At 45.8% G+C, this 14681-nt stretch overlaps 1 protein-coding gene across 2 annotated transcripts in view; it reads left to right on the forward strand.

Moving 5' to 3' along the window:
- Positions 1–14681, forward strand: part of bmpr2b (bone morphogenetic protein receptor, type II b (serine/threonine kinase)) — a 392181-nt gene that overhangs the window by 202194 nt on the left and 175306 nt on the right. The window lies entirely within an intron of this gene.

Below are 14681 nucleotides of genomic sequence, written 5' to 3' on the forward strand. Positions count from 1 at the left end.
CATACACCCCACAGAAAGCCCAGGCAGTTAATGGCCTGAACATTGAAAAATGCTGCCAGGTTGCCCAAATGTTGATGGTGTTGGCTGCAGCTTTCTCGTCCGGCATTGGGACCCCCGCTGTGCTGATACAATTCAGCCTTATTGCTCGAGTTTATGCACTCTGGCTCACACACACTTGCATGTGCCCTCACTTTCTCTTTTACTTTAATTCCTTCCTCTCCAGTTCCACATCACCCTTACCTCTTACCACAGCCTCTGCCCACTCTGTAGCAGAGAGACAGTGTGACACATCTGCCAGATGATGGCACACCTGGAACCGCAGGGGTATGGGGGAGGACTCCCGCTCCCGGTGACCGTCACCCTGAACATCTGTGCCACAGAAACTGCCTTGTTTCTTTTCACCTTTATAATAATTATACTAAGAGGAAGAAAATTTGTCCCCTTACTCTTATATCTGACTGATATCTATGCCAGTCTCCGATGAGATCTGGGATCTCACAGAGCTCGGTCCACAGGTGAGTCCGCATCGTCACGGACGCCCTATATGCCCAGGCGCCTCAATACATTAAGTTCCATGTGGATCGAGCCCACCAGGATGCCCGGGCAGCGGGGTTCGCTGCCATCGGCGGGATGCCCCGGGGCCAGGGGGCGATAGACGGGATGCATGTCACCCTACGGGCACCAGTGGATAACAGGCCGCTGTACACAAACCAAAAGGGGTACCACTCGATGAACATCCAGCTGGTCTGTGACCATCAGCTGCGCATCATTCACCTCTGTGCCTGATATCCGTGCAGTGGACGCGACTTCTTCATCCTAGCACACTCGGTGATCCCTAACATGTTCGAGGGACAGCCCCCCCGGCTGCGGCCATGGCTTCTGGGTAATGGGGGTTACCCGCTGCGGCCGTGGCTGATGACACCTATCTGGAGGCCACAGACCGACGCGGAACCCGCTACAATGACGCCCATACAGCGACCAGGAGTGTGGTCGAGGGGTGTTTCGGCCTCCTGAAGATGTGCTTCAGGTGCCTGGACCGCTCTGATGGGGCCCTCCAGTATGATGCTGAGAGAGTCACCCACATCGTGGTGGGCTGTTGCATCCTGCACAACATTGCACAGCAGAGGGGCGATCTGCTGGAGGAGGAGGATGAGGAGGAAGGGCAGGCCTCATCCGATGAGGAGGAGGCGGGGGAGGGGGACGATGAGTGGGACATGGGGCCCAGACAGGCAGGGGAAGCCGCATGAAGTTATCGCCAGGGCCAGGGTGCACGGGATGCTCTGACCGCCTCAAAGTTCACCGACGGGGGTGGAGTTGCTGGCCAGGGCATGCACACCCCTTATATTATACATACCTGCGGCAGGCAGCTTTCTAGTAATATAAGGAGGCTGTTAAATGTGATTATTACCCCATCGGGAGCAAAGGTACTCGAGGTAGTGGTGTCCATGGACACGGAGAAGGCATTTGACCGGGTGGAGTGGCGGTACCTGTTTGAGGTCCTGGGCGGGTTCGGGGTTGGACCGAGGTTTGTGGCATGGGTGTGTCTGTTATATGTGGCATCAAGGGAGAGTGTGCGAATGAATGACATCGGTTCACGGTACTTTAAACTACACAGAGAAACAAGGCTGTTTGCACTGGCTATAGAGCCTCTGGCAATGGCTCTGACGGGCTTGGCAGAGCGGTGAGGGATTACGAGGGGACAAAGTGAGCAACGGATGTTGCTCTATGCCAACGACCTATTATATTGTATGCTTCGGACCCGTTGGAGAGGATCATGGGCTTGTTGGGGAAGTTTGGGGCGTTCTCGGGATATAAGTTAAATGTAGAAAAAAGCAAGGTGTTCCCGGTGAATGAGTTGGGTCGGTGAGCCAATTTAGTGGGGCTGCCATTTATGGCTAGAGATTGGTTTAGATACCTGGGGATTCGGATAGAGAGGGAATGGGTGATGCTTCACAAATGGAATTTACCAAAACTGGTGGAGGAGGCTAGGGAGGATCTCAAGAGGTGGGACATGCTGCACTTGACTTTGGCAGGGAGGGTCCTAGTGGTGAAGATGAACATTCTGCTGAGGTTCCTGTTCATATTCCAAGCACATCCAATCTTTATACGAAGGCCTTCTTTCGGTAGCTGCACATAATTATTTCGGACTTTGTATGGGTAGGGAAGGTGCCATGGGTTAAAAGGGCCCTGTGGCAGAGGCAGTAGGGAGGGAAACATACTTCATTACTATTGAATGGTGATCATGGAGAAGATGAGGCGATGGTGGGAAGGAGAGGGGGTAGAATGAGTTAGGATGGAGGAGGAATCCTGTAGGGTGTCCAGCTTAAGGGCTATGGTGACAGCAGCATTGCCAATGGCGCCGAGCAAATACTCGGGGAGCCCAGTGTGCAGTCCGTGGTGAAGATCTGGAACCAGCTGAGGAGACATTTTCGGATAGAGGGGATGTCGATTTTAATGCCACGGTTTTGTGCCCGGGGGGGGGGGGGGGGGGGGGGGGGGGGGGGGAGAGAGAGAGAGAGAGAGAATAGATAGCACGTATAGGAAGTGGAGAGAAGTAGGGCTGGTTCAGGTGAGGAAAATGGTATTTGGAGGAAGGGTTTGCCAGTATAGATGAATTGAAGGAGAGGGCAGAGGAAATGAGTTCAGATGCCTGCAGGTAAGGAACTTCTGTTGGAGTCACTGCTGCTTCCAGATGTGGAAAGGGAGGGCAGGATCGGAGACATATATGGGTGGCCGGGAGAACAGGTGGTGAAGATTAAGGAGAAATGGGATGGGGGACTGGGTGGGGAGATAAACTGGTGGGTATGGAGTGAGACTCTGCGAAGGGTAATTGCGGCCTCGTGCGCAAAGACGAGCCTGATACAGTTCAAGGTCGTACACAGAGTACACATGATGCAGCAAGAATGGGTGGGTTCTTTCAGGGAGTGACAGACGAGTGTGAGAAGTGTGGCCGTGGACCAGTGAACAACGCACATATGTTCTAAAGGCTCCAAAAGTTGGAGAGATTCTGGGCGGGAGTCTTCGCAGTGCCAGCAAGGATAGTGGGGGAGAAGGTGGAGCCGGATGCTTTCGTACCGATATTTAGGATATCGGAGAAGCTGGAGCTGATGGAGGGGTGGAATGCCGATGTTGTGGCTTTGGGTCTAGGACAATTCATCGCCAGCCCAACTCATCGCCAGCCCAACTCATCGCCAGCCCAACTCATCGCCAGCCCAAAATAATAATAAAAACAGTACAGTCAACAGACTTCTTAACAGCGCTCTGGAGTGAATGGAATCTATTCAAACAATTTAAACCTATAGAAAATAAAGGACATTTTAACATATTTTTCAGTAAATTGACTCTATTTAAAAAGTGCCCAATATAAAAACGACTGTATTTAACCAGAGACGAACGGAAAACACAATACAAAAAACAGTAACTTACAATTAACAGTGTCTATTTCAATAGAGCCCTACAGTAAACAGTCAACTGACCAAATCTGAACCTAATCAATTTCACATTTGTTGCTCGCATGTTCCATAACCCTGGTGTTTGTCAATATTCAGACGAAAAGCACAAAATTAAATGTGGCAGGTCCGAATATACATTGAGCAACTTTGTGAGTTGCAAAGTGCACTCTGGTAAAAGTCAGCTGATATATGCCACTGGTTTCATGCTAATAAGTTTCTTTGAGATGCCACGATTGATAACCCTATGCAGGTGTGTGTGTGTGGATGCGTTTGCGTGGATAGATGTGGGAGGATTATCATGTTAATAAATATATATGCAGATAGCATTCGTTTCTAACATCACAGACAGCAGTAGGCCATTCCTACTCATCCTAGCTGTGCAATTCATTTCAGCACATGACCATTAAGAGCCCCTTTATTCACATTTAAAGAAGAAAATCTGTGAACAGCCTCAAAATAATTATGTTGTGTAATGGACATAAGTAAGGACACGCTTTTTTCTACAAAGCACCGTGAGTATTTCGCCAAACCTTGCAGTGTGACATAAATCTTTATTAAATTCTACCTCTCAAACCAGAAATTTCTCATTGTATCTGATTTGTATTGGAGTGTCTGTCTCAGCCGACCAGTGGTAAAATGCGGTTTAGATGCATTTTTCCGTCCGTCTCTGGTTAAATACAATCGTTTTTATATTGGGCACTTTTTAAATAGAGTCAATTTACTGAAAAATATGTTAAAATGTCCTTTGTTTTCTATAGGTTTAAATTGTTTAAATAGATTCCATTCACTCCAGAGCGCTGTTAAGAAGTCTGTTGGTTTAAATAGATTCCATTCACTCCAGAGCGCTGTTAAGAAGTCTGTTGACTGTACTGTTTTTATTATTATTTTGGGCTGACGATGAGTTGGGCTGGCGATGAGTTGGGCTGGCGATGAGTTGGGCTGGCGATGAGTTGGGCTGGCGATGAGTTGGGCTGGCGATGAGTCGGCGGCGATGAGTCGGCGGCGATGAGTTGTCCCATTCCCGTGGCTTTTGCCTCTCTGATTGCCCAGCGACGAATCATATTGAACTGGCGGTCAGCAACACCACCGGAGACAGTGGCCTGGCTGGGTGACTTATACGATTATCTATGGCTGGAAAAGATCAAATACAAGTTAAGGGGTTCAGCGGAGGGTTACATGGCAAGGTGGGTAATGTTTGTGACTGTGGTTGAGGAGTTATTTGTTGCGGAGGCCAGGGTGGTGAGGGCGAAAAAGGAGAAAAATTTGTACAAACTATATATTTTATTACAAACATGTATCAAAACAGGTTACAGCGAATAAACACCCTGGGAAACATACTTTCCAACAGTCAACTATACAGTCTGTATAGATTTTCCCCCTTTTTCACCCCCCTCCGGCCCCGTGACGAATAGCCCCTCAAATACGGTCACAAACATCCCCCACCTTTCTCAAACCCCCTGAAGAGCCCCTTAACTCATACTATCCCCCGGGTCAGTCACAAGCCCCCGGGTCAGTCACTAATCAGCAATGCCTCCCCTCTCGTTTTCATGTCTAGCCCTGAGTGGAAGACCTGACACACCCAGTACTTTCTTCGCCTCGTCTGGTCCTCCACTTTCTATTTTTTTTAAATTTAGAGTACCCAATTATTATTTTTTTCCAATTGAGGGGCAATTTAGCGTCACCAACCCATCTACCCTGAACATCTTTTGGGTTGTGGGGTTGAGACTAACGCAGACACGGGGAGAATGTGCAAATTCCACATGGACAGTGACCCTGGTCCACCACCTTAAAATGGGTTTCTTGCAGGAATATATGTCCTCAAATGTGCGAACATGCGCGACCTCTTAACAGGTCCATATAGTCCCCGAATTTTCCACATCATCAATTGGGTTGTGGGGGGGGGGGGAAGAATAATAAAGGAAGAGGGGAAAAAAAAGCAATGAAGCATCAGCCAAATTGGAAACAACACAGTCCAATATATTTACAAGTTCCCAATCACATAATCACACAAAAACTTGCTCGCTTCCTCTCGAATGTCCATGTAGAACTACTGGTTCTGATATATGATCCACAGTCTAGCTGGATACAATACCCCGAATTTCACACCTTCCTTGTGCAGAATTACCTTGACGCTGTTAAATCTGGCCCGTCGCTTAGCCAGCTCCGGGTCAATTCTGGGTAGATTCGGACCACGTTCCCCTTCCATTAGCTTTTCTTCGTCTGCCTGGCCCAATGCAAATTTAGGAATCTGTGTAGGCGCATCACCATCACTCTTGGCTGATCACTGGCCTTTGGCTTCTTCCTCAGTGTTCTGTGCATCGGTCTGCCTTGAGGGATTGATCGAAGGCCCTCTCTCCCATCAACTTTTTTAGCATACGCGCAACATAATCTGTGGCCTGTGAGCCCTTGATCCCTTCCGGCAGCCCTACAATTGGAGGTTTTGGTGTCTCACATGGTTTTCGTGTTCATCTACCTTTTCACGTAACTTCTTTTGACTTTCTGCTACTAAGGTGATCTCCGCCTGCAACGAGGCCAGCCAGTCCTCGTGGCCAGCCACAGACTCCTCCATCTTTTGTGGCGACGCTCCTTGGGATTCTAGCCGTTGCTACATCCTTTCAACAGCTGCCCGAATCGGGTCAGTCACCCTGGCAAGGTCGTCCGAGGTTTCAGCCCTTTGTTTTTTAAATGTTTGAGTTAAACTGTCGACCAGCCGACCGACTCTTGCCTCAATGATGCTGTATCTGCGGCGTATATATTTGTTGTTTCTTGTAGGTTTTGACTCTGATGGGATATATAATGTTATCACTCCCATGCTTATTTTTGGTTATGTTAAGCTGTCCTAGGCCCAGTGCAGGCTATTTGCGTTTGTTTGTAGCAACAGCAACAACTTGACTTTAAGGTATCCAAGTTTCAGGAGGAAATTCTGATAGTTGGCGGATTTATTAATGATCATTAATTTAATAGTAGGAGTTGCCTAGATCTAGGCATACTCTTAATGCTGGCAGGACCAGTTAATGCTATGAGATATTCAACTCTGTCAACACTCTGAATTAGCCTGTACACTCCTCAGATCACAATCTATAACTTGCACCAGTTGAAATTCATCGGATAGTCAGTTTTGGTCCAGTCAAAACCAAATATTGGATAATGGTCATGAGAAAAAAAGTAACTATGTGTATTTGGGAGCGGGCTATTTTGTGTGCCTGATTTTCTCCCTCCACCTTGCACCGGTTCACACCAGTTCCAATCTGACATGGGAGCTGTCATTTTATGGTAAACTTTAGGTCAAGGTGGGTGTCAATGTTCTCAAATTATTAAAGTAGAGAAATCAGCAATTCAATCTGCCCCATTAACAATTCTGTAAGTATTCCATTTTTTTGGTGTTTGTTAAAGAACCACTGCCACAATTAACACTGCTGCCTCACAGAGCCAGGAACCCGGGTTCAATTCCTCTTGGGTGACTTTCTGGACTTTGCACTTTCTCCCAGTGTGAGTTTCCTCCCACCATTCAAAGATATGCAGGTTAGGTGGATTGGTCATGTTAAATTGTCCCTTAGTGTCCAGAGATGTACAGGCTACAGGGATAGGGCGGGAGAGTGGGCCTAGCTGGGATGCTCTTTCTAAGAGTCAGTGCAGACTCGATGGGCCGAATGGCCTCCTTCTGCACTGTAGGAATTCTACGGTTCTATTTTAAAAAAAATTTTTAATTAAGGAACAATTTAGTTCGGCAATCCACTTTTCCTGCATATCTTTGGATTGTGGGGACGAGACCCACGCAGACACAGGGATAATGTGCAAACTTCCCACAGACGGTGACCCAGACCGTGATCGATCCCGGGTCCTTTGCGCCGTGAGGCATCAGTGCTAACCACTGCACCACCGTGCTGCCCTAGAATTCTTTAGTTCTATCTGAGCAACAGGAACCTTTTGCTTGAGAATGTTAGCTGGCTAGAACAAACTTAACTTCACTTACTGGTCAAAGCACACAACCCAATAACTAAACACACTGATCTGCGAAGAGGATTGGAGGTCAGCTTCAGATCTTCAGTTGTCAACATTAGTTGTCAACATGGTTCAGTCTTAAAAAGAATTTTAAAAATAATCTGCTTCTGAAAAATCAGATGTTTTTTCAACACAATTACTCCTAAAGTCAGCTTCTGCAGTTCAGAAGTGATGATCTAAAGTAGACCACCGTTTTGTGCCTTCTATGTTATCCTGAAACAAACAGAATGCTGGAAAACCTCAGCAGGTCTGGCAGCATCTGTAGGGAGAGAAACAGTGTTCATATTTCAAGTCCAATTGGCTCTTCATCAGAACTGAGAGGGAAAAACTGTTCGACATTATACTGTAGCTGGAAGAGATTGCAACAAAAGTGTAGCAATCTTAAGAACAAGAGGTAGATGACCAGGAGCAGGGAATAGAAGGGATGGAGTGTTTTTGCATTGAGACACAAATGTGTGGGATTTTTTTTTAAAAAGGGTTGAGTTGGAGGAGAAAGGTCACAGTCTAAAGTTGTTGAACTCTGTGTTGAGACCTGAGGGCTTTAAAGTGCAAATTGGAAGATAAGATGTTGCTACTCCAGCTTGGTCTGGGGCTTCTTTTGAGCATTGCAACAGGCGTGGCCAAACCACCTACCCTGCACATCTTTGGGTTGTGGGGACGAGACCCACGCAGACAAAGGGAGAATGTGCAATCTCCACACTGTCCCGGGGCCGGGATCGAATCTGGGTACTCAGTGCCATGAGGCAGTAGTGCTAACCACTGCGCCGCTGTTCCCAAAATATGACTAAATAACAATTGCCACAAGTAGGCTTACATTAACACTGCAATGAAGTTTCTGTGAAAAGCACCAAGTCACCACATTCGATTGCCTGTTGGGGTACACAGAGGGAGAATTTGGAATGTCTAAATTACCTAACAGCATGTCTTTCGGGACTTGTGGGAAGAAACCGGAGCACCCGGAGGAAACCCATGCAGACACGGGGGGAAGGTGCGGACGCTGCACAAACAGTGACCCAAGCCAGGAATCGAACCTGGGACCCTGGCGCTGTGAAGCCATAGTGCTAACCACGATGCTACCGTGTTGCCCAATATGAAGAAAATAATGACATTAAAGAGTGACAAATCTCAATGTTTTATAGGAAGTAGGTGGGAACATTGTAGCCAACCTAGGTATAATTCGCCCAAATTCTCTAAATTCAGGAAACATTCTTTTAGATTGAAAAATTGTTTTTGAGTATCCAATTATTTTTTCCAATTAAGGAGAAATTTAGCATGGCCAGTTCACCTACCCTGCACATCATTGTGTTGTGGGGATGAGACCCACGCAGATACGGGGAGAATGTGCAAGTTTGCAAACTCCACACGGACAGTGACCCGGAGCTGGGATTGAACCCGGGTTCTCAGCGCCATAAGGCACTGTGGTGTGCTCGCCACTGTGCTGCTTTTAGATTGGAAAATTGTGCATGTCATTCTGCTTTTTACATGAGAACGCAGAATTATAGACTAGTTAGCTTAACATCTGCTATTGGAATTTAGTGGAATTTATAATTGAGGATAGGGTAACTGAGCACTTTAAGAGTTCACTGCTGGTCAGAGAAAGCCAGCATGAATTTGTAAAGGATAGGTGATACCTAACAGCCTCCTGATTGAATTTTTTGAAGAGGTGATGAAAGTAGCAGGCAGGAGAATGCCTGTGGATATTATGGGTTTGTAGAATGCTAAAATTAGCTAAGTTCGAAACTCATGAAATCAAAGGCAAATTATTTACCTCGTTTGGATTTTGGCAGCATGGCGGGAGACCATGAGTAGGGATAATAGGAAAATACTCTAATTGGCAGGATGTGACTAGTAGTATCCTGCAAAGATCTGTGTTGAGGCCTCACTATTCACTATATTCATTAACAAGTCCGATGATAATACAGTATAGAAAGCAATATAAAATGATGATGGTGCAAAGTCTGGCAACATTGTAAGCATGTAGCATTGAAACATAAACTGCAAGCGAACATTGATTGGTAAAGTGAATGAGTAAAACTGAAGCAAATGAGATGTCATCCACTTTGGACTTGTGAAAGATAGAATTAAGTACTTTCTAAATGATGCAAAGCTACAAACAGTGGTGGTCTGTAGAGAAAAGAGGGTGTGGGTATATAAATCATTACAATCTATTGAACAGGTTCAGAAAATAATCAAAAAAGTTAATGGAATGCTGATCTTTCTCTCTCACCAGTATATTATGTGCATAATACAAGGACTTAGTTTTTAAAGGAGGTAGCTGCAGAGATTGTGGATAAATTGGTTTTGATTTTCCAGAATTCCTCACGTTCTAGTATAGCTTCCAAGCATTTTAAGGTAGCAAACATAATCACACTCACGGTGACACAGTGGTAAGCACTGTTGCTTCACAGCACCAGAGTCCCAGGTTTGATTCCCGGCTTAGGTCACTGTTTGTGTGAAGTCTGCACGTTCCCCCCGTGTCTGCGTGGGTTTCCTCCGGGTGCTCCGGTTTCCTCCCAAAAGTCCTGAAAGACGTGCTTGTTAGGTGAATTGGACATTCTGAATCCTTCCTCCCTGTATCCGAACAGGAATGTGGCGACTAGGGGCTTTTCGCAGTAACTTCATTGCAGTGTTAATGTAAGCCTACTTGTGACAAAGATTATTATTATTATTATTATTGAAGAAAGGAGTAAGAGAGAAAGTGGGGTAGCACAGGTAAAATTAGCCCAACATCAATAGCAATCAAAATGCTAAAATGTATTATTAGGGATGTGATAACAGGGCACTTAGAAAATCAGAACATGATTAAACAGAGTCAACTCAAAATTCATGAAAATGAAATTGTGTTTGACAAATTCTTTTTTGAAGGAAGTAGTTAGTAAGTTGGATCATAGAATCTCTACAGTGCAGAAGGAGGTCATTCCGCCCATTCAGTCTGCACTGACATCCTGAAAGAACACCCTATCTAGACCCACACCTCTGCCCTATCCCCGTAATCCCGCCTAACCTTGGGACACTAAGGGGCCATTGACCATGGCCAATCCAACTAACCCACACACCCTTTGGACTGTGGGAGAAAACTGGAGTACCCGGAGGAAACCCACACAGATACGGGAAGAACAGGCAAATTCCATACAGTCAATCATTCGGAATCAATCCCAGGTCCCTGGCACTGTGAGGCTGCATGCTAACCACTATGCCACTATGCTAGCTATACCTGGACTTGAGTGTAAAATACAAGGAGGTATTACACATACTAGGGTTGTATTCCATGGAATTCCCTGGAATTTAGAAAGTTAAGGGTGCTTTGTTCGAAGTTTTCAAGATATTAAGGAGAACAGATAATTTATATAGAGAATAAATATTCTGCTGGTTCGGCGAAATGAATACAATTTTTTCCAATGACTTAAGTGATACGTGGCAAAGGTGGGTACATGGACTGAGATTGTAAATCAGCCATGATCTCATGCACCAGAGCACCTCAAAAACTTCATCAGAAAAACATGTCCAAACATTAAAACCACTGGATGGGAGGGAAGAGCACGTCAGGGTCCAGAATGATTTTTCTTCTGGACATGTTTTTCCGTTGAAGTTTTTGAGGTGCTCTGGTGCTGTCCACTGCGAGACCTTCATTGGACTGCCTGTTTCACTGAATATAAGTTCAAAGTATTCGGGGTATCGTCTTGCATCTTTGACTTTGTCTATATATATGTTTCTGGAACCCACCTCTTTGTTCACCTGCGGAAGGAACAGTGTTCCGAAAGCTAGTGATTCAAAACAAACCTGTTGGACTTTACCCTGGTGTTGTAAGACTTCTTACTGCCTTTTGAGAAAGAGACTTCCAGAAACTCTCAACCATCTGAGAGAAAACATTTCTCCTCATCTCTGTGTTAAATGAGTGACCCGTTATTTTCATTTTTCCAACTCATTTTTCCAATTAAGGGGCAATCCACCTACCTGCACATCTTTGGGTTGTGGGTGCAAAACCCACGCAAACACAGGGAGAATATGCAAACAGGGCAGCACGGTGGCGCAGTGGGTTAGCCCTGCTGCCTCACGGCGCCGATGTCCCAGGTTCGATCCAGGCTGTGGGTTACTGTCCATGTGGAGTTTGCACATTCTCCCCGTGCTTGCGTGGGTTTCGCCCCCACAACCCAAAAGATGTGCAGGCTAGGTGGATTGGCCACGCTAAATTACCCCTTAATTGGAAAAATGAATTGGGTACTCTAAATTTATTAACAAATAGAATGTGACAGACAGTGACCCAGAGCCGGGATGGAACCTGGGACCTTGGCTCCAAGTGGCAGTAGTGCTAACCACTGCGCCACCGTGCTGCCCTTAAAATTTACTTTTCTAACTATCTCTGTGTCACCAGCAAATTTTGCAACCATACCTACAATCCCTTCATCCAAGTCATTCATATAAATTGTAAAACGTTGAAGCCCCAGCACTGATCCATGGAGCACACCACTTGTCACAGCCAGCCAACCAGAAAAAGGCAAATTTTTGCCAACTCTGTTTGCTGTTAGCTAATCAAACTTCTATCTATGTTACCCTCTGCACCTAGAACTTTTATTTTCAATTCCATTTCCCAAGCTTGTGGCCTCTCTGAGTGAGATTTGTCAATTTATTATCTTGTTCATGTTAATTCTCAGGCACAGTAAAATATATGGAAAGAGATTTCCCTTTTCATTTTTAAAAACATTTTTTCTTATTTTTTAAAAGAAATTTAAAGTACCCAATTCATTTTTTCCAATTAAGGGGAAATTTAGCGTGGTCAATGCACCTACCGTGCACATCTTTGGGTTGTGGGGTGAAACCCATGTAAACACGGGGAGAATGTGCAAACTCCACACGGACAGTGACCCAGAGCCGGGATCGAAATGGGACCTCGGCACCATGAGGTGACAGTGCTAACCACTGCGCCGCCATGCTGCCCCTGATTTCCCTTTTCAGACCTGTAGATCTAGTAGGCAATGCTAAATTTCCTTCAATATGTCTCGGCTTGAGCCCAACTCAACATCCAGAGATGAATAGAAACTGTAAACCTAAACAGTAAGTTCCCAACTGGAGATCTTAAATCAGGGGTACGTGAGTTTTCTGACTGCCTGTTGGATCTCTTTGCTGGTTGACTTGTTACCTCTCTCACTGTATACTATTTTAAAACATTTCCTCCAATGTTAGCACTGTATCCTTGACGTAGCTAAACTTTTCTTTTGGAAGTGAGGACCTAGACTTTAAATTTCTTTTAAAAAATAAGAAAAAATGTTTTTAAAAATGAGTTCTAGTGTTTGAGGCGAGATCTCTGAAAGTGTGACAGTATTTGCAACAGGACTTCCACACAAAAGCATTTGAAAGTCTCTGACACTGACAGTGAATATCAGTTAATACTAATCGTAGCTGAGCCCAACACGAGCCATACGTGACATGCATGCAGGAGCGCTGGCTCATTTCCAGTCTGCCCTTAGCCCAGGAGTGAATGTCGAATTGTAGCAACCCAGCTGCTAGCTCTCATAATACTAGACTTTACTGTTTGAGAAGCTTATGTATCGAGAAAAACTCAGGCTCCTTTCTTAGAGTATTGGCAAATTATTATTTTTTTAAAAATTTGTGGTACCCAATTCATTTTTCCAATTAAGGTGCAATTTGACATGGCCAATCCACCAGCCTGCACATCTTTTGGGTTGTGGGGCTGAAACCCGCGCAAACACGGGGAGAATGTGCAAACTCCACTCGGACAGTGACCCAGAGCCGGGATCGAACCTGGGACCTCGGGGCAGCAGGGCCAACCCACTGTGCCACCGTGCTGCCCTGTATTGGCAAATTATACTATTGTCCTAGGAGCATGTTAATATCGTCTCTTTCCCCCCCCCCAAATGTATCATTTGTTTTTGGGGATTCTGAGAACATTTGGCCCCTCGAGCCTGCTCCACCATTCAATAATATCATGGCTGATCTGATTGTGGCCTCAGCTCCACTTTCCTGCCTGCCCTGTAACTTTGACTCACTTGTAGATCAAAAATCTGCCCAACTCAGCCTTGAATATACTTTTTTTTCTTTTTTAAAATAAATTTAGTGTACCCAATTCACTTTTTCCAATTAAGGGGCAATTTAGCGTGGCCAATCCATCTACCCTGCACATCTTTGGGGAAACCCCCACAAACACGGGGAGAATGTGCAAACTCCACACGGACAGTGACCCAGAGCCAGGATTGAACCTGGGACCTCAGCGCCGTGAGGCAGTAGGGCTAACTCACTGCGCCACCATGCTGCCCAGCCTTGAAAATATTTAATGATCCAGCCTCCACTGCTCTCTGGGGTACAGAATTCCAAAGGCACTCCAAGAAAAAAAAATCTTAATCAACTGGTTTAATCGCTCGGTTTCCTTTTTTTGAAACAGTGTCCCCTGAAATGTGTTGAAATCAGCAGCAGATTTTTCACATAAAAGTTTGAAGACATTTAGCTGAGTGGGTAAGTGCACATATGGTGTAGTGCTAAGATAGGGGCCTCACGGTAGCATGGTGGTTAGCATCAATGCTTCACAGCTCCAGGGTCCCAGGTTCGATTCCCGGCTGGGTCACTGTCTGTGTGGAGTCTGCACGTCCTCCCTGTGTGTGCGTGGGTTTCCTCCGGGTGCTCCGGTTTCCTCCCACAGTCCAAAGATGTGCGGGTTAGGTGGATTGGCCATGCTAAATTGCCCGTAGTGTAAGGTTAATGGGGGGATTGTTGGGTTACGGGTATACGGGTTACGTGGGTTTAAAGTAGGGTGATCATTGTTCGGCACAACATCGAGGGCCGAAGGGCCTGTTCTGTGCTGTACTGTTCTATATAGGACAGCAAAAAGCCCCACTCCCTGGCTGTGCTAAGTGATATCAGCTGCAGTAGCAGTTGGGTTCCTCTAATTGGCCAAAGTGCTCCTGGACTACAGACTGGCAAATCAGGTTTCACCTCTCGAGCTCTATTGTGAGTGGCTCCTGTTGAAAAATGACTTGGATGTTGGGCGAGTATAGAATCAGACCTGCACAGCTTTCCTTGGTCAAATAACCCATCGATACTCCCTGTCATGTTTCACTGAAGATAGGGGCGGCACAGTGGTGCAGTGTATTGCTGGGTGCAATTTATTATTCAAGTAGAAGCACACTAAAATTCTAGTGACAATACTGAGCTTTGTACATAAAAACATAAGAAATAGGAGCAAGGGCAGCACAGTGTCTTAGTGGTTAGCACTGC

This window comes from Scyliorhinus canicula, chromosome 2, assembly GCF_902713615.1.
Source record: "Scyliorhinus canicula chromosome 2, sScyCan1.1, whole genome shotgun sequence".
NCBI lineage: Eukaryota > Metazoa > Chordata > Chondrichthyes > Carcharhiniformes > Scyliorhinidae > Scyliorhinus > Scyliorhinus canicula.